The sequence below is a fragment of the Balaenoptera ricei genome, chromosome 11 (assembly GCF_028023285.1).
Source record: "Balaenoptera ricei isolate mBalRic1 chromosome 11, mBalRic1.hap2, whole genome shotgun sequence".
NCBI classification, from domain to species: Eukaryota; Metazoa; Chordata; class Mammalia; order Artiodactyla; family Balaenopteridae; genus Balaenoptera; species Balaenoptera ricei.
This window is the reverse complement of record NC_082649.1, coordinates 7,582,646-7,605,100: the sequence shown is the minus strand read 5'-3', so window position 1 is coordinate 7,605,100 and position 22,455 is coordinate 7,582,646. Positions and strand designations below refer to the sequence as shown.

General features: G+C 38.7%; 1 protein-coding gene across 1 annotated transcript in view; it reads left to right on the top strand.

Moving 5' to 3' along the window:
• LOC132375389 (uncharacterized) overlaps positions 1 to 22,455 on the top strand; it is a 249,143-nt gene that overhangs the window by 162,161 nt on the left and 64,527 nt on the right. The window lies entirely within an intron of this gene.

Sequence of the window (22,455 nt, the reverse complement as noted above, 5' to 3'; positions counted from 1 at the left end):
ATCCTGGAACTATCATCAGGAAGAATGGTAGCAGCTCAAATTTCCTTTATCCAGTCACATTTTTATAAGTCCTACTGGTTTTCACTTAATTGCAAAAGTCTCAATAATTTCACCAGTGCTTTCCTGAAGCAGCTGAAGTACGGTCTTCAGGTTAACCAATGACTTGTTCTCTTTTTTTTTTTTTTTTTAATAGCTAGGTAGTGAGTTGTTTTTTTAAATTAAATTTATTTATTTATTTATTTATGGCTGTGTTGGGTCTTCGTTTCTGTGCGAGGGCTTTCTCTAGTTGTGGCAAGCGGGGGCCACTCTTCATCGCGGTGCGTGGGCCTCTCACTATCGCGGCCTCTCTTGTTGCGGAGCACAGGCTCCAGATGCGCAGGCCCAGTAATTGTGGCTCACGGGCCCAGTTGCTCCGCGGCATGTGGGATCCTCCCAGACCAGGGCTCGAACCCGCATCCCCTGCATTGGCAGGCAGACTCTCCACCACTGTGCCACCAGGGAAGCCCGAGTTGTTCTCTTGATCAAGAGATGCAGGCTTGTGCTTAAGAAACAGGGAGATGCAAGAGGGAGGAGAAATGGAATATACGTATATGTATAGCTGATTCGCTTTGTTATACGGCAGAAACTAACACACCATTGTAAAGCAATTATACTCCAATAAAGATGTTAGAAGAAGAAAAAAAAAAGAAACATCAGGCAGGAAGGGAAGTCAAAAAGCCCAGGAGACAAAAAATATGCATGCCTCTTCTAGAAAAAAAAAAGTAGATAAGAAATGCAACTTTCAAGTAATAAAAAGACAAGCTCCCTGTTCTTAAGAAACTCTTGTTTGTGATGGTCTCTATGGGGAGGGTGACAAGTACATTAAATTTACTTCAATAAAATAACTGCCAGAGCAGAAGTACCAAGTGCTCAGTATGGTGTGCAGATAGGAGAGCTGGAGCTTCTGTTGAACCATGTGCAAAATTCTCAATCCCTGTCTGAAGCTCTCAGGCTCCCAGCTCCCGCATTTGTCCCTGTTGCCTCTCCACGCTCTCTCTGATGACTCAGCTCTCTGTTGGGATGACTTTTCAGAGTTCAGTGTATGCAACTTCACAATGTCACTCTTACTTTACACATAAAGTTAAAAAGCTTCAGAGTTTCCAAGGATCTCAGAGCTTCAGTTTCTAATAGACCTTTTAAGAAGCAACTCTCAGGCATTGCTCCTTTAGTAGGTAAATTCATTGTGTAAGTCTTGATGAGGGACTGGCAAGTATAACCACCAAGACAGATTCTGCTCTCTATCTGTTTTTGTAAATAAAGTTTAATTGGAACTCAGACACACCCCTATGCTTACATATTATCTTTGTTTTTCTCTAGAATGGCAGAATTGAATAGTTGGGGCAAGGACAGTACAGTCCACAAAGTTTAGAATATTTACTTCCTAGCTCTTTACCAAAAAAGTTTGTTCACCCTTCCTCTATCCTGACCTCAGTGTTTCTCTATTGTTCTCTCGTGATTAGGCAGGACACAGCATGGGAAGCTCGTCTCTGCTCCGTGTCTGAGGCTTTAGCTGAGGCAGCTCCAATACCTGGGGTCTGGCTTGGATTCCTTAATTGAGGCTGTACGTCTGAAACCTCAGTTCCTGCTCTCAACTGAACTTCTCATTTTTCCACTTCTCTCCCTTGATGCTTGGGCTTCCTCTCAGCTTATTGCCTGGGTTCCAAGTATCATCTTTCCAAGCAGAGAAGGTGGGAACTGCAGATCTCTTAAGGTCAAGCCTTCAAAATTACACAGTGACTCCCACCGTATTCTATTGGTCAAAACACATCACAGGGCCAGACGGGCAGAATAGACTACATCTCCTGATGCAAAATTGGGAAAATGACATTGCAAAAGAACAGCGGGGATGGAAGATATTGCGTGGCCATCTTTGGAAACATAGCCTATCACATTCTGCTTCATTCATTTCTGTGTGCACAAGCAAATAAAAAGCAATGAAAGAGTGTAGGTTTTGTGGATAGACCTGGGTGTGAATTCCCTTTTTGCTGCTGCCATATAACATTGAATCATTTAAACTCTCTGAGGCTGTTTTCTCCTGTATCAAATTGGAATAATAATAGCTATATAGTGGGACTTTATGTTTATTGTGAAAACTGAGAGATAATGCATATAAGACAGCCTGTATAGTCACTGGAACATTTAGTTTTTTAATAAAGGCAACTAATATTAACATTAATAATAATAAATTTTGAAGAAAATGTCTTTTCCAAAGGTTAAAATGGAGGGCATTGGTCACCTGAGGATGACACGTCTGCTTTCCTTTCTGTTCTTCAAACACACCAAGGTCTTTAACACATCAGAACCTTTGTACTTGATGCCTCCTTCATCTGGAATGTTCTCTCCGTTCTTAGTAGGATGGGAGGCAGTACATACTGCAGGTCTCAGCTTAGATTTTATCTCCTAGAGAAGCCTTTCCTGACAATCCTATATAAAGTAGTACCTGCCCCTCTCTGGTTATTTACTTTCTCATCACCTTGTTTATCTCCTTTAAAGTACTTACCACAATTTAAGTTAATCTTTTATATTTATATTTATTCCACTTATTTGCGTGTTTCTGCTTCCTCTCACTAAAAAGAAGCTGTAGGCAGGCAGAAACCCTTCTTGTCTGGTCACTCCTGGGTCTCCGGCCTTAGTTCTAAAATACCTAGTTTATAATAGTCAACCAATAAATATTTATTGGAAGAATGAATAAAAGGATGAGTGAGTGGTCACTCAGCTTGTCTCTCTCCCAACCTCCTTGGTTGTCCTACTTGTTTGTTTACTCCCAGTCTCTCCCTTCTCTTGAAATTGCTATCATTTAAAAAAAAAAAGTAATGTGGGATAATTAACCACTCTAAATGTTTCTTTTTAAACCAGGGTTGAGGATATGGGGGCTGCTGAGACCTCTATAAACATGTGTTTTAAATGGTCTGAGATAAAATCTGAACAATTTCCTTGATGTTTTATTAGAGCTGGTAAATCATTTATTGGGGCAGCCTTTACCTAAATCCTCTCCAAATCCCCATAAAATTCATTTAACACAGAATACTCTCCTACCCAGCTTCAAAGATATATATGACATTGTGTGGGAAGTTTCTGCTGCTCTAGTGCAGTAAGTTTAAGTGTAGGTATTTTCTTTCTCTGTCTTATATGGTCTACCTTTTCCTCTTCCCCCAACCCCCCTACCATGCCTCGTTTAAACATGCTGATGTTGGTAAACTTGGTAGATTGTTAAAGTTTCAGTAAATCACAGCTTCCATTCTTTTTTTTAATGTATAAGACCTTTAGCTAGTCAGATGCAAGTTTACATTGTTTGTAGCTGCCAATCATTTTTTTAAAAGCTTCCAAAACATAATTTTAAGACTGTTAGATTTTCTCAACGAGAAAGATAACCAACTAAGTTGCCTCTGAGTGCGTAAAAGAGAACACCATTCCAGCACATCTCACTCCAGTGGGCCTGCTGCCCGTAGTGTCAGGTGGTCACAGATGAAAGTCTTCTGGGCTGTTCCTGGTGGGGTTTGTATCACAGCCATCTTTTCTGGGCCTCAAAGCCTGCCCTTGCAGGATGTTTATGTTTTCTCTTTGGGATATATGCTGTTGTGAGAGGATGACTCTTCTCTTCATATTTTAATTTATATTTTATTTTGGTTAAAGATTTTTCTTTTGATGTGGACCATTTTTAAAGTCTTTATTGAATTTGTTACAATACTACTTGTTTTATTTTTGGTTTTTTTTGGCCTCAAGGCATGTGGGATCTTAGCTCCCTGACCAGAGATCGAACCTGTACCCCCTGCACTGGAAAGTGAAGTCTTAACCACTGGGCCACCAGGGAAGTCCCCTTCTCCTCATATTTTAGATAACATGAGATATCCAAGGTATCCCTTGATACTTTTGTACTAGCTGGTTTATTTCCATCATTACCCCTTTGCTGGTTGGCTCTGTCTGTTATACCCTGCACATCTTCATGCCACTCGGCACGTGGTAATTAGGTGTTCAGTAAGTCCCCTCCCTGACTAGACAGCAAGTTTAATATGTTTCACAGGGATAGAGATTAAGTCTGTCGTGCTCTTCCTGGCCTACTCACAACAATTGATAAATTATAAGCACTTAATAAATATTTATTGAATTAATACATAAAAAACAAGGGTAAATTAAGAATTTTGGCATTTCCAGAAGAAGTTCTGGAGAAAAGACCAATGGGACAAAATGACTGTAGATTTTCTGGGCCAGTTTGTCTATGGTGGCTACTGTTTCCACCTGTTCAACATGTTTCTGCCCCAGGTTCCTTCACTCACCCTCTTTTATGATTGCAGACCCTCCCCCCTGACACACATACACGTACCTACATACCCCAAGGGGTTGAGCTGTGATGTGTATTATGTTCCTAGGACAACTATGATTGATTAAGGGATGGGCACATGATCTGAACCAGGCCACGAAAGCACTTTCGCAGGATTTTATATTTTGTTACTTGGCAATAGAAATTCTATCTTCTCTCTAAGGTTTTAAGCTGGAATGATTTAAGTTTGATACTCTCTGTGGCCACGGCCACCAATTTACCATCCTTACTCCCTCTACCACCTCTTGTTAATATTTAGCATTTATAACCTATTTGAAACCAGTAGATGTAAGAGTCTCACTGATGCTTTGTAGGTGACACATATTCTGTTCTAGTCAAACTAATAAAAGTGGGTCCTAGAGGCTACCTCAAGTTCACATTAATGATGGATAAAATTATATGCATACCTAAGAACATGTATTTCAGATCAAAAAATATACTGTCCACCGGGAAGCTTTTATTTTATTTTATTTTCCAATGAGAGGAAAGACTTCAGTGAGAAGGTTTACAATGTCCACTCAGTTAATTACATAAATAAGCACTCATTTGCTTGCGTAGGCAGAGCCATAGCACCTCACTGCCTGTGGAGTGAATTGGGTTCCCTGCCTCCTAATGCATTCCCTTCATCTCTGCACAGTGATTTCTCCCATGGAGTCAGCCAGATTATGTGTTAAGTTCCTCTGGAAGTAGTGCTACTGACTGCTTCAAGGCAGTGGATATCACTCTGGTAGTTTAAAGAAGTTAACATAGTTTTCCGAGGTACCTAACTTGCAACTGGGGAGAGGGTTCCATAACAAGACAATCTCAAAATGTTTCCATTAACGCTCAAATACGACTGGATGGGTAAGTGACCAGAGAATCACACACTTTTAGAGCAGGAAGGGATCTTGGGGAAGATTTAGTTCAGCCCCATTGGTTTATACCAGTATAAAACTGAGACAAGTAGAAGTTAAGTGACTGGCCTTAGGTCAGTCAGCTAATAAGGAATGGAAATGGGATTAGAACCCACTTCCTTTCAATCTCAATCCAGTCCCAATTATAAAAGAAATAAATTCTTCCTAGAACTCTGCTAGTCGTTTAATAGTTTCCTGTTTCTATCAATTGCAAGCTGCTTTGATATTTATTAATACATTGAGGAGAAAGTGCTGATTCTTAGGAAAATGCATATAATGGATTAATGTAAACTTCCTCCTGCCAAGGGGGTGAGTAGAGGGCTCGTGCCAAGATGTTTGCTAAATGCGCATATTGCTGGCCACACAGAGTGACATCTTCTTTGTGTTCTCGGCCAGGCATTTATGTGGCTGACCTACATTCGTTGCTTAGGGAAGGTATGAGTTAACTAACAGGAAAGTTATTCTTTAATAAAAGTGATACACTTTCCTTTTTATAACTCACATGTGATTTGACATTGAAATAAAATGCAGATGCTACTTTGGCGTATTCCCTATCGTGCTTTTCCAAAACACCTTCACATATGGTCTGCCTCATTCCTGAGAAATGACTTGTTGTTTATGTCATACAAACAGAACAGATTGATTTTACAGTGAGTAAGGAGGATGATGAATTGTACGTTGGAGAGAAATCCTTGTCTCGGCAATCTAAACACTTGAAAATAAATGTTGCCTTTTGGAAAAGGCTCTTATGTTCCACCCATGATCCCTTCAGTGTATGCTCCCTTCCTAAGGGTTAAATAGGTACACACATGCGATCTCAGCAAATAAAAGAGTAGTTACAATCACCTCAAAATATAATTTTTCTTTTCACCATTTAAATATATTTTGAGACCTAACAGTTTAAAAATATGGCAGAATTGTCCCAAAGAACCAACCCCAAATATCTACTTCAATATTGTATCCGCACTATGACCAGAATAAAACGTTTCTCATCTTGGTAGGAGAGTAGTATTATTTCTTTAATTATCAAGTGATTTTTTTTTAACATCTTTATTGGAGTATAATTACTTTACATTGTTGTGTTAGTTTCTGCTGTATAACAAAGTGAATCAGCTATACATATACTTATATCCCCATGTCCCCTCCCTCTTGAGCCTCCCTCCCACCCTCCCTATCCCATCCCTCTAGGTGGACACAAAGCACGGAGCTGATCTCCCTGTGCTATGCGGCTGCTTCCCACTAGCTATCTATTTTACGTTTGGTAGTGTATATATGTCCATGTCACTCTCTTGCTTCGTCCCAGCTTACCCTTCCCCCTCCCCATGTCCTCAAGTCCACTCTCTACGTCTACATCTTTATTCCTGTCCTTCCCCTAGGTTCTTCAGAACCATTTTTTTTTTCTTTTTTAGAGTCCATATATATGTGTAAGCATACGATATTTTAAATATAAAGCTCTTATGCTAAGACGCTTTCTTAGGCGTCTCCAACGTTTACCCCTTCAGAATTATTCTGCACAACACAGAAAAAATAATCTTGTGTGCTCACTCTTCTGACAATAGGCTAACCACATGCACTTCTGCAGAATTTTACAGTTTTAAATCTCAATTTAATTCCCATACCTTTTCTTTTTCCATTTGGTATTCACAATACCCTGGTGATAGATGTGCCTAACCCCATTTTACACATCATCTAACCAAAGTCCAGAGAGGTTAGGTGACTTATTTTCCAACACTCAACTAGTTCATCTGTGTTCCTTTCCAGTTCTCTTTCCACTATAGCATATCACCTACCTGGCTGGCCTCAGAGTCATAAGGAGACTTTAGTGTGTGCATTTAGTGGCTTTTAAAAAATAATGTTTTAAAGTATTACTGGAATATTCCACAGAGTTGGGTGGATGTGAGTGAAGAGAAGATGCCATGCAGGAGGGATGCTAAGCAAGTCAGCTCTAGAATGGCACATCAGATCAAATCCCTATGGAGGAATATTCCTGACAGTAATTTATCAAGGATCCACACGCAATTAGGTTGTTATTGACTGATGTCTCTATCTTATTAGGTATGGCTAAAGCATGACCATCTAATCCTACTAAGAAGGAATACATCTTAGTGGCTAAGTATATAGGCTCTGGGGCTGTAATACCTAAACCCAAACAAATTAGCTTTACGAATTACTAGTTGAGTAAACTTAGACAAGTTTCTCAAACTCTTTGTACCTCAGTTTCTGTAAAAAAAAAAAAAAAAAAAGTCTTTAAAATCTTTAAAATGGAGCTAGTAGTACTTGCCTTATTTTAGTGAATTCAAATCTGTATGTTAAAAATAAATGGAACAGTGTAAATGCTCATAGCACATAGTAAATGCTCAATAAATGTTAGCTACTATTACTGAAGGAGGCTTCCCTTCTCTCTACTGCCCTCCACAATGATCTGCTTGCTAGCCTATGTTTTAACTATGAAAATAATGACCTGTTTATTTTTGAGAAACAAAGTATTTTCTAGTAAATAAAAGACCTGCATACAGTGCTATATGACAATTATATCTCAATAAAACTGGAAGAAAGAAGTATAAAAGGAAAAAATAAAAGAAGACTTTCCCCTAAATAAACAAACAAACAAATAAATAAAAGACTGCAGGGGGAAAATCAGATGTTAATGGTAGAAAAGGGATATCAGAGGAATAAATATAATGTGTTACTTTTCTATTGCTGCATAACAAATTATACACACTTAACAGCATAAAATGATACACATTTTTTAATTGCATGATTTCCATGAGTCAAGGAGTCTGGGCACAGTTTAGCTGGCCCTCTGCCCGGGATCTTACAAAGCTACAATCAAGGTGTTGGCAGGGCTGCGTTTTTATCTGGAGGCCTAACAGGGGAAGAATTCCCTTCAGCTCATTCAGGTTCTTAGTAGGATTTATTTCCTGCGGCTCTATGATGGAGGCCCTCGTCTCTTTGCTGCTTATTGCCTGGCGGTCACCCACAGTTCCATGCAATGCGGCTCCTTTACCATGACTATTACTTCACAAAGCCCACCCGGGGAGTCTGTCACCTCTGGGAGGGCCCCTGAAGCTTTTCCCTGATTAAGTCAGAACCTCCCAGGATAAACAGGATTTGATTAACTCCAAATCCACTATTTGAGATCTAATTACTTCTACAAAACCCCTTCACTTTTGTCATTTCCTGTTGGCTACAAGCAAGTCATTGGTCCCATGATAAGTCCTACATCGTATCACCTTTTTCCTCATCCATGTCTGTGTAAGTAAAATAAGAGTGCAAATTTTCTTACCACTGACATCATAGGGGAATTGAAGGCTTTGACCCTCGTGACTTCCCTTACTTATAAAAGCAGAGTTATGTGTTGGGCTGGGCACTCCCGCAGCCATCCTTCTTCCCTGTATTTCTAATTAGTGATGCTGCCTCCAGTGATGGAAGATGGTAGACACTTTCCCAGTCTGTCATGCACTATGGGTGATCACAGACCCAGTTCTGGCCAATGAGATATAAGAAGACAGCAGCTTGGGCTTTCTTCCTCTTAAAAGGGAAACAAGCAAGAAGGAAATGCTTCTTTGTCACTCTCTTATTCCTTCCCACTTGGGCCCTTGTTGTATGGATGTGACTCTGGAAGCATCTACATGAAGAAGAAAACGGGAGAGAGACCAACCCAGCACCCTGTTATGTCGAACTATTGCTTACGACCTCCTTCTACCTGTCTCAAGGTTTATTTTACACGAGATAATTAAATGCACTTATTGTTCAATACTCGTGGATGAACATTCTGACGCTCATAGCTGAAAGCAAGCTTAATGAGACAATGAACCTGCACAAACGTAGCCCTGATGCATCGAGGAGCAGGTGTTCTTTTATTCAGTATTTATCAAGTTTACATGGTGTCCTAGATTCTGGACACATAGTATTGGAATCCTTTCATACTGTCTGGGATCCACCAAAGCATAGTGTGTGACTAGTTGCTTTTGAGTTTAGTACAGTTTGGAAAATGGACAGAGTATGGTGCAGGAGGTTCTTCCCCATGGATACCACACGATTCAATTGGAGAGGTGGAGAATGAGGTGAGTAGAATTAATTTAGCCAACTGTCTGGAAACCTAGTATGACATCAGTGATAAGATTTAAATATCCAAGAGTTTCAGATTATGAGTCAGTCCAGATTCAAGCTGTATGATTTAAATGACCAAAGGGCAAAACTGGGCAGGAAACAATGTAGGGGTTTATCTGATGCAAAAACACAAATGACAAGTAAAATAGATAATGTTCTGTTGTAATAGTTTGCAAACAGCATCAAGAAAACAATTGAGTGGGTGTATTTTGAATTTCAGGCATTGTAAATTCTTTCACTCTCATACACTTTATGCCTTCTTTAATAAGCTGGAGAGTCTTGGGCCAGCTTCATCGGTGACGGTGAGTGGTCATTCATTTCACAATCCACTAATTTTCATGATTGTTCAGTATTTTATGTTACCTAAACTGCTTTGGATTTTCTCTTACTCAAATTGTAATATGGCAATAGCTTATATAGTTTGAGAATCATTAATTCAATTGGCAATCTCAACATATGGGTGCTGTACTCATCTCTCCAAAGACAAACAAGAATTTAACGTTCTTAAACGTGCTGATGGTATATAACATTTTTTTTTTTAAATATACATCAGTGACCTGTTAACCTATTACATCTTGTTGAAAAGATTCAGAGTGAGTAGAAAATTCCTAGGAAGAAAACAATTGACGTCAATTATGGTCTAATCCTACCTTAAAGAGACAAATGTATATTTATCTTAAGTTTGTTTCTAGCTTAAGAACTGAATTCTTACATAACATGGAACAAATAACAATAACCAGGCCACTTAATATTTTAAGGCCTTTAGTTTTTAAGTATTCTCTTGGTATGACATTTTACAGGGATTTTGCAGGAATATACTACAAGGACTTCTAATACTAAGCTCCATCTCTCCACCCCTCGTTTCTACTATATTCCTCTCTACCTAAAAGTTGATGCTTGTTAACAGCTTCTTGCTGAGTTGTCATAAAATCTAAGCTAACAGTTTCAGGGAAGGACCACTTACTATATTTCAAGGCTACCCAACTCATTTTGGATATTTTGACAGTGCAAAAGTTTTTACTAATATTGAGTTAAAATCCATGTCCCTGTTTTTTAAATTATTAGTACCAGTTAAATTCATTAAAATCCCAAGTCAAAAGCCAATCTATTTATTCCTCTATTTATCTCCTATCTATCTATCTATCTTTGCATTTATCTCAGGATTTAAAGATTTTTTAAATATCACCTAGATCAATTAGTTATCAGATTATCTCAATTTCAATATCCCTCACCATTTTCTTATCCAATCACCCCTCTATAGTAATGAGAAACTTACCACTAAGTAAACAGAGCTCTACATAGATGCTTTGGAAGAACTCAAGGACGGGTACACATGTAGCTTCCATCTCTTAGGAGCCCAAAGAACAAGAAGAGTATACTATTTTCATTTAAGGACTAAAAAAAATAATGGTTTAGTTTATTTATGGATGTGGTAGATATTACCTTGCTCCTAGATATCTAGTTCTTTCCTTCCAGGCACACAGAAGACTGCATTCTTTAGTCCCTTTGCAGGTGAGCAAATTCATTTGAACTCATATGGTCAACCAGTTAGGAGCAAAATGGATGCGTGTCCTCCTGTGCAAAGCATTTAATTGTTCGGGTGAGACCTGCTCTCTTCCTTCCCTTGCATGGTGGTTATGGAGGAGGCCTTGTGTGGAGATGGCAAGATGAACAGATCAAAGCAGCTTGGATCACAGAATTCTCATATGGAAGAGAGAACATCTGCCCTGCAGCAAACTTTTCATAAATAAGGAATAAACTTTTGTTGTATTAAGTCATTGAGATGTGGGAGTTGCTACCATAGCATGAGTTAGTCTACATTAATTAATCCAGTGGTCAACTCTAAAGGTCTGCATTCCCTAGAAATGTACAATTTTCTTGAGAAACTGTTTGGAAGTGGCTTGTGATGGGACTGAAGTACGGGAGTGGGTCTCTTAGCTAGTGATGTGTGAGCCCAAGCTGCTATATCTTTACCTAGTCCATGATCTTATTTAAACCTCAAAACATCAGGATGAAGTTGTTAATATAATATCCACATTACAAATATGGAAGTGGTATAATTTGCCGTGGAAACATTTTTAAGTTGGAAAAAAAAATCCCAAAGGCCTCAGAATGTATTATTCAAGAGTTTTCAAGTGTACGTTGCTGTAAGAGGGAAATAATGGATATATATGATAGTCACATTCTTACATTAATCAACTGTTAGCGTCTCTACTTTTCCACCTAACATATATATTCAAAAGCCACCTCCCTCTTGTATGTCTTGGAAAAAAGGCAGTCATTTCACTTCTGTTCCTGAGCTGTCATCTATGGAGGTACTTTTCTGAGACAATCTTGTTTTCTATGGGAGTTTCCCAGCTCCTCTTGGGTTCCACTCACTCTGCTGCTGCCCATCACCACCTGGCCCTTTGGGATCACTATCTTCCTAGGTTGAACTACTTCTGTGCTGGCCTCCATGGATGAGTGAAGTGGGTCAGGCCACACCCCTCTTCTCTTCACTGGCCTTTCATCAATTTCCCATAATACAATCATAGAGGCTTATAATTGATTCACTGAAAGGTTGGGGTATTTGAAGAGAATACAATACAGGAGAATCAATTAAAATCTTAATGCTAAATATAAGTGCTCTCAAAGTTCAAGGGAAAAGAACATACTTTTAAATTAAACCATTTCCAGGATATTCCTACATGCATATTCCTCACTTCCTAACTTTGACCTTACTCATAAGATCTGCCCTTCCTCCTTCTTTCTGAGAAAGTTTTCATCATCAACATTTATAGTATCCATTTCCACTCTCCTTTATGAAAACCCTGCTCTTTATGCAAGGGTTTTACCCTCTGATCAGTCTCCTGTGTCCACTGGGCTAATTTATAGGCCCCATAGACCTCAGCAGGAAGTTTCCCAAAGATGGTACTGGGTTCCAGAGGAACCTTTGACCCTTCCAAGTGCCTTCCTCTCCTCAGACTCTGTCAGCTTGAGGAGGAGCTGTGTTTCTTTTTGTTCCTGATATTTAGCCAGTAATTGTCTTATAACACACACGCAGAACACATTACATGCACACATCACATTCATTGCAAAGACCACTCAAAATTCTCTGAACAACTCCGTCTATGTCCATATTAAGGAAAAAACCGTTTTCCTAACTCCAGTGTCACCTTCACTCATGCCCTGCCCTCAGGGGTGCTAGTAGTTAGCAGTACTGAGCCTGACAATAGCAGGTCCCAGAGACTCTTCATCTTCTCCTTTTCAGTTTAAGTCCAGGATCTCCCAAATCGATTAGAGGGCCAGCCACACACTGATGTCCCCTTGTAGCTGTATCAAAACCCAGATGTGACATTACTGCTTTCGTTTACCTGATACTCAGGAACATTCTTAGGTAGGACATCTTTCTCACTTCCCTGGACAGACTATGGGCTGAAAATTGGGACAGGAGAACTGGGTCTTCCAAGCCCATTACAAATCTAGCACTAATTTTAAAACAATTATTAGCGTACTTCTTTCACGTAGACAGAAACTGATACGTGTGCTTCTTTATATTTTTCCATTATTTGATGACAGTCTATAAAATTCTATAAATACATCAGTGCACGTGAATTTGGTGGCGGAATTAACTCTTCTGTTTGACTGTAATGAGAGGATATCCTGCCATCAACGCATTCCCTAAATAAAAATAATGATCTTAAATCTGTCATTAAACTATCATCCTCCTTCACACACTGTTTTGAATTGAGATGGTAACTGCCCGACCCTGACCCTGTATCAGATCAGTTCCTAAGCTCTCTCTATTCTTTCCTCGTAACATGCCCTTTCTTCATTCCTTTTTTGATGGCTAAATTATTGTGATATTCTCTCTCCTGACTTCCAGAAGCTCCATTCAAGCCTGCATACTAGGCACTAAACAGAATGAAGGATTAAAAAAAAAAAAAAGAATATTTTTCATGCCTCCTCATTGATGTCAGTAATAAATAACTAACATTTATGCAATGTCCCTTCTATATGGGTACTATTCTAACTGCTTTGTGTGTATCGTTTCTCAAGCCCTCAACAACCCTATGATGTCAGTAATATTATTGTCCCCATTTTACAGAAGAGGAAACTGAGGCAGGGATAGGTTAGTTAATATTGTCACAGTCACACATCTGATAAGTGGTGAAGCTGGGATTCATACCCAGGCGGGATGAACCCCAAACCTGATCACCATGCCATGCTGCTTCAAACTACAAATGGAAATAAAGGTGACTGGTTTAATAAAATCCCTCAAGCTAGCAGGTAGTATGTTAGAACTGTTTAGCAGGCATGACCTCCAGACAACAAGCACAGACCATTGACAGGCCAGTGCGCCATGTGGCATGAACCTGGCGAGGAGGAAAGCCGTGAATTACACTGAGGCTTTTAGAAATGTGGGCTCTCCTACAAGAGCACGGGTGGAGGAATTTCTTTTTTCTTTTTTCGTTTTTTCTTTGTACCACTTTGGGAGAGACATTTGTTGCACTCTGTGGATCTAGAACTGGAGAATCAAGCTCAATAATACTAAATCTTAAACTTATTCTTATCTCGGGTAGCTTTCTGATTCTGGCTGATAACAGATTGGAATCAAGGGAATAACTTAAGAACAGCAGTTCTCAGGATATTTTAAATTAAAGTTGTTTGGGGATTCATCAGGCCTCAGAATTCTCCTCTAGATAATTCAGTTTATGGATTTGGGAATAGAGACTTTTATTCTTATTTTTAATTTGATTTCTGACCTGTTTCTCTCTCTCTCTTTCTCTCTCTCTCTCTGTCTTTTTCTCTCTCTCTCTTCGCCCCATTTCTCTCTCTTCCCAAATACATTAATTTGAAATTTGCTCCTCAATAGTTAAAGCAAATAATAAGGCAAAGAGTTTGAAACAGATGGCAATCCAATTGGAGTTCACTTAACCCAGTTTTATTTTTAATCCACATAGCATACCAGTTTTCTCTTTTCTATGTACTAAAGAGTATGTCTTTTGTTTATTACATTGATGGGGAAGCTGAAGCGTGGACATTTAAATACTTTGCCTTGTGACGTAAGCAAGTCAGAGTCAGAGCTGAGATTCTCACCTAGGTTTCTGAATCTCAAAGTTTTTAAATGCTCTATACCCTCCATAGACATCCTTTCCTATACTGCAATTTCCTTGAAGGCAAAGGCTGTACATCATCATGTTTTTATGCCCCCGTACCACTGAGAAGAATGACCGGCATGTGTAATTGCTCAGTCAGTGTTTTTTGGAGTTGCTGTATTTTGTTCTAGGACTCTCTGTCCTTTTTCCCTTTATAGATTATCATAAAAATTTGTAGAATTGGCTTTCTGTCCATTCTGTTGACAAACCCTTTCCCCAAAGTGCTGCCTTTTGATTAGATTGGCCTCAGCCTCTGAAAGCTGGATACCCTCCAAGGCTTGCTGGTGGAGATTTGATGCCATCATTTGATTTGGAGAGTGGCACTTTGGTGGCACTAGTGGAATAAGTCCAGTAACTAAGGGGCACATCAATGATGGGTTCAAATCTGGGACACATTAAGGTAGTTGTGTGGACACAGCAGCTCTGGAGACATGAATTTTCATCTCTATCTTGATGCTACATTTTTGCTACATTTGAACCGACAAGCTTTCCGATGATGTACTCGCAAGCTTAATGAGAGCCCCTATCTTCTTATCCAACTGTTTGGCATTGGAGTGGGTAGTATGGAGGAAATTCACTTCCAGTCTTTGGTGTTCTGCCATGGGCAACGGTATTTGGATGCCTCTGTGATTTTTCCAGGTGTTGGTCATATCTGACCTAACTTCCTGCCAGCTCATAATGATGAGTACGGAAACTTATCAACCCATCTCTGAACCTGTTTGCTCATGTATTTCAGCATGGCCATCTGCATTTGCCCACAGGATTGTATTATTAGCGGGGGTAATGCAAAAAAAAGAAAAAAAAAACCAATCCAAAACAGAAAATATCAGCTCAGGTCATTAGTACTCCATTCTGCCTTGTGAGATGGAGCACAAAACCTGCACCAAAGCTGAGTTAGCTTTAGGTATCAGAGTTCAACAGGGAATTAGGATCCAATGGGATGTAACAGGCTGGGGAAGTCTGGAACTCTGTTTTAGGAAGAACCAAAGAATTAAGAGGAAGATTGCTTATTGATTCTTTCATGTATGGATACACCACACACTTACCACACTCACTTATGAACACTGACTATGGACTTGGTGCTAGGGATACAAAAATGCATCAGGCCCAGCGTGTACTAGCAAAGCATTATCAGTTTACTCAGGGCCACTAAGTCCATTGTTATGGGAACTACTAACTTGCAGATGTAGTAACTATAGGTCGAGGGAGTCAAGTAACTCATCAAAGTACACCCGTTTAGTAACTATCAAATCTAGGCGTTGGATCCAGGCTTTCTAAGTCATCTGTGCTCCTTGTACAAATGTGTAGCCACCCAGGTGTCAGTGACTTAATTATAAAGAAACTGAAGGTATAGGTAAGGAACTTCATCCACTGGGGATGGGGCTTCAAGGGAGGATTTGAGTTACTGAGGAACCAGAGGATGGAGAATATTGTCTAGTGGTAAACAGTTACTAGAGAAGTAGGTACCAAGGACCTATGGAGCCCATAGCAACAACTGTCTATGCCACACAAAGGGGCATTGTTCATAGGACTTTTATTATAACTCCATTCCTGGGGATCAGGATTGATTTTTAGGGTTGGGAGTAGGGTCGGTGATGAACTACTCTATTGAATTTAGGGATGCTCAACTACTAAGTTTAGAAGGCTAGATTTAGAAAGCATGGAGCAAACTAGATGATTTTATCTAGTTTGTTTTGAGTAAGTATATTTTTGAATGACTTCTTCAAAATATTTGAGTACTGATTTTACAGAATAAGTACTGTTATTAAATCAACATGCACTATTTCCTCTTCAGAACTAAAAACATTATCAAACCTCAGAGATGAAAATGATACTTTACTAACTAAACATTTACAACCACAAGTTGAACAAAACGTAGTATGCTGCATATAGACCGACTATAATTATGCAAAATAAAAGGTTTAACTCACAATTGCTGTTGGTTTGAGGGGGTTTTATTCTTCTGTAATTTTGTGGGATATCCCTCTTCTATGGTCAAGCTTAAGAATCTTGGCGTCCGTGGTAGGGCCGTGTATTTTATCCTTCCACATCAACCAAGAATACCCAGCACCGTGAAGCTGGCTTGGAGCTAAGGGTCTACTACTCAGTTCTGCCCTGAAGATTGCTGGTCTCAAAGAGGGTTAATTATTAGAGGCAGGTGAGGAAAGACTTCCCAGTTCTGTCCCAGTCCCAGTGCTGAGGGCAATCCACATGGAAGCTATATCAAAGATAACCCACCAAAGAAGATAATTCATTTCCCAGTGTCTGGGGGCTCTCCTTGGTCAGTGCAATGTGGGCAAGTACACAAGCTGTTCTGCTGGGTGTTAGACTGTCCTCATGGAATGGGGTTTTGGGCTATATCGTGGGGAGACAACGTGACTTGCACCTCTGCTGTGCATAATATAACTAGTCTTCTCTGCATCCTGTGAAGTGAAGGGATGGACCACGCATGTCCGTAACATTCAACAAGATAAATGAAACACTATAAAAGGCATCAATAAATCACTTTGTTCCTTTGACCTATATCAAGTTAAATATGTGTTTTGCTATCAATTTTTCTGTCTGGAGACATGAATAATTTCTTGTTTCTCAGCTTACTTAGTTTTCCAGTTGAGCCCAAGAAGACATTGCAAGGTACTGTATGTGATCTTTGACTCATAGGGACCCTAATGAATAGAGTAATACAGGTATGGGACACCACAGAAAATATTAGTATTACTTTTTAGATTTTGAGAAAGGTCTGTTTTCTCTCACCTTTTTCGGTAATAAACATTATGTATTTATTCTCTGGGTAAACATTTTGAAAGTTTTCCACATGACAACTTTTTTGAGCCTCCTTTGATTATTCAAGATAATACTGTTCTCTGTCTTTTTTTTCTTTCTTTCTTTCTTTCTTTTTTTTTTTTTTTTGCACAATGCCTACAAATTGAGAAATATTGTGGTTGATTCCTGTGCTAATTAATCCATTTAACAAATATTTCCTGAGTATATACCATGAGTCAGGCACTGTTGCTGAAACTAGGGGTACAGAAGTAAAATCTCTTAGAGATTTTAATTCCCTGAATCTGAACTGTCATAACCCTTACTACTTACAGTCCCCCAAACAGCATTAGGATGGTCATAGACTATTAATGCTACTTGTTGGTTGAATTAATTTATGTAAGAGAAAAATCCATCTTCCTTTCCATATTTTTTTAATTAAAACAAACAAACAAACAAACCTAACAGAAGTTTTAATCTAATAAGTAACAAAAGTAGAAAGTTATAGCTAATCCCATCATTTACTCATCTTTGGTTTCCCCTCTTTCTATACTCAACACCAACAATCCACCATACATTCACACATATCTGGCTGCAAGTTATATTCCTAATGAGTTGGTGGAATCACCAAATACTAGCTAATGTTCTCTCCTTTTGCCAATAAGAATAGAAGGACAAGTAAAGGGAATCAAGGATTAGTACGGTGCTATTCTCCAGATGCACAAGGCTTTGGTCTCAAAGTACTCGGCATGTTCAAGCCACCATAAAAATTTCCGAATGTATTGCCACACCAGTCAAGTTTCTCTTGTTCCTTCCTGGTAAAATCTTCCTTAATGTAAAAAGTAACTGAAGACAAAATTCGCCAAATCTTTTGGCTTCCTTTTCTCCTTGAAAGACCAAGGATATGACATCCTGTGAATGATTTCTTTTCCTGGATTTAGGAATATAAAACTATTAAGTCAAATATTGTAAATTACTTGAGGTGTGACCTTCATTTGAACTTATCAAGGGTGTCCTGTCATATTTTTAACCATTTCAATCTAAACAGGAAGTTATTTGGGGGTGAGGGTACAGAGAAATTTGTTTTTTTTTTTTTTTTAATGTATTTTGTGAATCAAATGTCTCAGAGGTTCTTGATCAATCTTATTACTTAAGATACAGGATAAGCTATTTTTAAAGTAGCTATTTTTAACTAGCTACTGATATCATTTGTTATGCACTGTTTACCAGTTAATCTCCAATTTATTCTTATCTTTGAAGTTTTCTTTCAGTAAAGGAAGATGCTTTGACGTTACACTTCCTGTACGCTATTTTTTTTAATGTGAATGATTGTATTATTTCTTTACTTGCCTGATAGTTTCAACTCATTTTTATTACAGTTTTACAAGGATTGAAAGCAAAATTTGTAACCCTTTCTGATATAGATTCTTGTTCTTGGTACCCTCTTTATTTCTGAAAAGACATTTACAGATATTTTTAAAAGAGTTTAAGATAATTGGTAAGAGTTCTCTTTCTTTTCTTAATGGACAGAATGCTAATTTGTGACATGTTTCCATTCAGTCTCATTGATAAAGAACTTCTTGTGGGTCATTGTAAACATTACATCTGAATGTCAACAGCATATAATAAAGGTCTTTACCTGGACTGTCAATCTCTACACGCAGTTTGTAAAAAAAAAAAAAAAAAAAAAAAAAAATCACAAACCAAAATGTTAAAACAAATAATCAAGTTCTTCCTTATAAAAGCAATTTAATGTTTATTTATGACATTTATGTCTCTGAATAGTAATTATAAGAGATATATCTTGCCAGCTCACAAAACATACCCTTTATCTTGGTGAATAATATTTTGGCAAATGACTAAATTCAATCTATGCTCAAGGGTCCAACATTCTTCTGTTCAGCCCTCCAAGTTTTCATGTAAACAGAAAGGGTAGGGTGGTCCCCAGAGAAAGAGAACCAGGCATGGCTTTCCTGACATAGGAGAAGCCATTTTTGGCCCAAGCCATTTTGTGATCTAAGCCTGGCCACAATGCTTGCCCTTGAACAGGTCTCAGTAATTTAGGATCTTAAGGGAACAAAAGTATGCAGAAACAACTGTTATCAGGCAAGAGAAGTGACAATAGCAAAGATACTACATCAGTTGTAAAGACTCCCAGTTCTCCTTCAATGGTAAAGATTAGCCTGAAGCACTCAACCACCAGAGCAACTGGACCCTAAGGGAGGATGGGGTTGAACTTTTCTGACCCTCGTGACTTCAATTAACTAAAGCTTGGACTCTGTTGACCTCCCAAGCCCCTTCATGAATATGCATGTGACCTTAGCTTAAAACTTCCCCACTTTTGCTGCTGGGGAGACACTGCTTTGGGAAAGATCCCCGGGGCTCTCCTTACTTGCCGCAAGTAATAATAAATCCTTCCTTCTCCCGCTCTTTGGCTTGGTTGTGTCTTTTGGCTCAACACCCACCAAGAGGCCAACCCAGTTTTCAGGTAACAGTCATTCTTTTTGAAGTAGACCTCTTCTGCTTTGGATGGCAGGTCAGGATGCTGTGATAAAACATCCTTAAGATTCTTAGAGACCCTTTGTCCTGCTGAAGGGATCTACTAGGCGCTGTCTTAAATCATTTTCGGGTCTTAACAAAGGGCCTTACGGACACACTCTTGATTTATTCTTAATTCTGGAGCTATTTTTTACTGAGAGACTCGTTTGCTGGATGAAGAGACAGAAGATGAGCAGCAGTTTTATTTATCAACCCAGCAAATCTTGGCCCTCTATATTAACAAGCTGAAAAGTCCTTTCTGGAGCTCCTATCTCTCTTGAAGTGCTTTGCTATATATGGCTAGAAGCACCAAACTTGTAAATTCAAAATTCTGTGTAAAGTTTTCCTTAGCCTGATCTGTAAGGTCTTTATGCATATTTTCTACCATCATACCAAGTGATGGTTTTGCAAATTTTTCAACCTCCATATACTCTGAGGGACAAGAGTCCTCCAGCAGTTCCTCACTGCTTTTCCCTCTACTAACAGTTTCCCTGCTACTTTTCCAGCCTTCCTCCATCAGCCCATCTCCTACCAAAGCCAATGCCATGGGTTTTAAATCTTTGTTATGGTAGCACATTTTTAGTACCAATTTTTAAAATCAGTTTTCTACTGCTGAATTAAAAAACAAAAACAAAAACAGCAACAACAACAACAAACCCCATCAATTATTTGCTCTGCAGGGGAGCAATCTGAGCTAGGTTTATTGGGCAGTTTTTCTGTTAGTCTTGCCTGGGATCACTCATATGCTGGCCTTTGGACTTCCAGTATCCAGAATTGTTAAAAAACAAATGTCTGTTGTTTAAGCCACACAGCCTGTGGTATTTTGTGATTAATTTGCAAACTAATAAGGGGCACACATTTTCATTTTGCATCGGTTCCTGCAAATTTTGTAGTTAGTTCTGACTTTTTAAAGGATAAGTTGATCCTGCTTTTAGGTGATTCTAACCCAACACTGTATATGAAAGGCAATTCTAGGAAATGTAACTCCCAGTTTATCTAAGTTGGCAACTCAGCACAGGAGAGCATGAGATCCCTAAAAAAAGCAAATGCATGCTCCTCCATGCCGTGGTCACAGTGTTTGTGGAATGTCAACTGCATATTTAATACTTCCCTGGACCCAGAGATGTGGAGATGAGTAGACATATTATGGACCCTGGTCCTGCTGAAATGAATTTCCATTTACCTGAACCTGTTCAAGGTATAGAATTTTGCAGAGAACCTGAACGCTTCTACAAGTGTCTTTAAAATTGTCTTTTAATTGAAATTGCATTTTGACATTTCCAGTTTGAGTTTTACTTTCATTTTTTATTATTTTTTAACATCTTTATTGGAGTATAAGTGTTTTACAATGGTGTGTTAGTTTCTGCTTTATAACAAAGTGAATCAGCTATACATATACATATATCCCCATATCTCCTCCCTCTTGCCTCTCCCTCCCACCCTCCCTATCCCACCCCTCTAGGATCTATATTTCTGTTTTGTGCCAGTACCATACTGTCTTGATTACTGTAGCTTTGTAGTATAGTCTGAAGTCAGGGAGCCTGATTCCTCCAGCTCTGTTTTTCTTTCACAAAATTGCTTTGGCTATTCGGGGTCTTTTGTGTTTCCATACAAATTGTGAAATTTTTTGTTCTAGTTCTGTGAAAAATGCCATTGGTAGTGTGATGGAGACTGCATTGAATCTGTAGATTCCTTTCGGTAGTATAGTCATTTTCACAATGTTGATTCTTCCAATCCAAGAACATGGTATATCTCTCCATCTGTTTGTATCATCTTTAATTCCTTTCATCAGTGTCTTATAGTTTTCTGCATACAGGTCTTTTGTCTCCTTAGGTAGGTTTATTCCTATATATTTAATTATTTTTGTTGCAATGGTAAATGGGAGTGTTTCCTTAATTTCTCTTTCAGATTTTTCATCATTAGTGTATAGGAATGCAAGAGATTTCTGTGCAATTTTACATCCTGCTACTTTACCAAATTCATTGATTAGCTCTAGTAGTTTTCAGCATCTTTAGGATTCTCTATGTAGAATATCATGTCATCTGCAAACAGTGACAGCTTTACTTCTTTTTTTCCTATTTGGATTCCTTTTATTTCTTTTTCTTCTCTGATTGCTGTGACTAAAACTTCCAAAACTATGTTGAATAATAGTGGTGAGAGTGGACAACCTTGTCTTGTTCCTGATCTTGGAGGAAATGGTTTCAGTTTTTCACCACTGAGAATGATGTTGGCTGTGGGTTTGTCATATATGGCCTTTATTATGCTGAGGTAAGTTCCCTCTGTGCCTACTTTCTGGAGGGTTTTTATCATAAATGGGTGTTGATTTTGTTGAAAGCTTTTTCTGCATCTCTTGAAATGATCATATGGTTTTTATGCTTCAGTTTGTTAATATGGTGTATCATATTGATTGATTTGCATATATTGAAGAATCCTTGCATTCCTGGGATAAACCTCACTTGATCATGGTGTATAATCCTTTTAATATGCTGTTGGATTCTGTTTGCTAGTATTTGTTGAGGATTTTTGTATCTATGTTCATCAGTGATATTGGTCTGTAGTTTTCTTTTTTTGTGACATCTTTGTCTGGTTTTGGTATCAGGGTGATGGTGGCCTCATAGAATGAGTTGGGGAGTGTTCCTCCTTCTGCTATATTTTG